Source organism: Mandrillus leucophaeus, unplaced genomic scaffold (assembly GCF_000951045.1).
Source record: "Mandrillus leucophaeus isolate KB7577 unplaced genomic scaffold, Mleu.le_1.0 Scaffold1063, whole genome shotgun sequence".
NCBI classification, from domain to species: domain Eukaryota; kingdom Metazoa; phylum Chordata; class Mammalia; order Primates; family Cercopithecidae; genus Mandrillus; species Mandrillus leucophaeus.
In genome coordinates this window covers 1,058,510-1,060,719 of record NW_012098799.1, presented here as the reverse complement: position 1 = coordinate 1,060,719, position 2,210 = coordinate 1,058,510, and the positions used below count along the sequence as shown (strand labels likewise).

At 42.6% G+C, this 2,210-nt stretch overlaps 1 pseudogene; it reads right to left on the bottom strand.

Moving 5' to 3' along the window:
* Window positions 1-1,798: 1,798 nt before the first annotated feature.
* LOC105542806 lies at window positions 1,799-2,112 on the bottom strand (annotated as a pseudogene).
* Between the last annotated feature and the right edge of the window lie 98 nt (window positions 2,113-2,210).

The following is a 2,210-nucleotide window of genomic DNA, read 5'->3' as shown; positions in this document are numbered from 1 at the left end:
ATCTATGTTTCTTTTATTTTTTCTTTCTTTCTTCTTTTTTTTTTTGAGATGGAGTGTCACTCTGTTGTCCAGGCTGAAGTGCAGTGGTGTGATCTCGGCTCACTGCAACCTCCACCTTCTGGGTTCAAGCTGTTCTCCTGCCTCAGCCTCCCAAGTAGCTGGGATTATAGGCACGTGCCACCCCGGCTGGCTGATGTTTGTGTATGTTTAGTAGAGACAGGGTTTCACCATGTAGGCCAGGCTGGTCTCAAACTCCTGACCTCAGGTGATCCGCCTGCCTCAGCCTCCCATAGTGTTGGGATTGCAGGCATAAACCACCATGCCCGGCCTTCTCTTTCTTTTATAATGACCTTATTCAAATTTTTTACCCATTTCTTTTCTTTCTTTGCTTTTTATTTTTTGAGATGGATTCCCACTCCATTGCTCAGGCTGGAGTGCAATGGTGCAATCACAGCTCACTGCAGCCTCAACCTCCCTGGTTCAAGCAATTCTCTCACCTCAGCCTCCCAAGTAGCTGGCGTACAGGTGCGTGCCACTACGCCCAACTAAATATATAAATACACACACACACACACACACACACACACACATACATATGAGATGGGGTTTTGCCATGTTGCCCAGGCTGGGTTTTTCCCGTTTTTTCTATCAGTTGGTCTTTCTTTTTGTTTGTTTGAGGCCAAGTCTCACTCTGATGCCCAGGCTAGGGTGCAATGGTGTGATCTTGGCTCACTGCAACTTCTGCCTGCCGGGTTCAAGCAATTCTCGTGCCCCTCCCGAGTAGCTGGGACTACAGGCGTGAGCTGTCATGCCTGGCTCATTTTTTTTTTTTTTTTTTTTTTTTTTGTATTTTTAGTAGAGACAGATGTTTCACCATGTTCGCCAGGCTGGTCTCAAACTCCTGACCTCAGGTGATCTGCCCGCCTTGGCCTTCCAAAGTGCTGGGATTACAGGCGTGAGCCACCACGCCCGGCTCATTTTATATTTTGAATACTAATCCTTTGGAGTTTATTTGACAATATATCCTTTCAGTTTTTGCCTTGTCCTGTCACTATTTCCATAATGTCTTTTGAAGAAGAGAAGATGTAAATACAGACAAAAATGTAAATTTTAGTATTTACAGCTTGTGAATTTTGTGTATTGTTTAAGAAATCTTTCTCTACCTCCAATGTTAGCAAGATATTCTCCTGCATATTTATTTTTTTACCAGAAAGTAAACACCAATTTTATTAATATAATAGCAACAGAAGGACTTCCAATTTCTCAGAAGGAAAATAACATGAAACCAGCACCACCTGGTGTTACAAGATTAAATGTCCACATTTGTTGATCTGATAACTTCCCACCACACACCAAAGGTTTTTCAAGGACAACTTCCACCAGAGCTGCTGCAAGAACACATTTTTCACTGGGCATAGCTTCACAGTCAACTCCTCAAGCAGAAGACTGAAATACTGTCTCTTTTTAGAAGATATTGTTTTAGGGTGAACATATCAGTATGGAGAACAGAGCTTTGCTTCTCAAGTTCAAAAGAAACCATGAACGAATCTATCAATTTTTCTCTGACAATAATGTACCAGAGTGCTCTGTGGGGAATTCTTTTCCATCCCTATCACACATCTGGGTGAAGAGAGAGGAAGGAGTGACAAGGTGTTGGTACACTAGCAGGCACTTCTGGTGATACTCTGGGCTCTGCTCCCTTTCTGCTGCTAGTGGTAGCCGTCTTTTTTGCCGGCTGTAGCAGCTTGATGTGGAGGAGGAAGGGGCCAACCAACAATCACCTCTTGCCACCCACCAATCACCTCTTCTTGAAGTCACATTTTTTGCATTCATAGAAGAGGTCTTAGTGATCCCCAAATTGGCAGTCTTTGGGCAGACATCTGTATCCTTCTCCTGGATGGTGAGCTCCTTACAATAATAGGCATCAGAGACCCCAGGGCCTCCACAGATCACGCAATGCCCCTGGTAAAATCTATACTTACATTCATCACCTATGCACATCAGGGTACAAGGATGCACCTATAGGAGTCACAAATCACACACTTGCCATCACATTTTTCACATGGCAGACTGCTTATAGCAAATGATCAAATCCAGATGATGTTTATCCATAGCTCCCATGTCTCCCATATATTTAAGTAAATTTATAATTTTGCCTTTTAGATATTAACCTTTTTCTTTTTCCTTTTTTTTTTTTTTTTTTTTTTTTT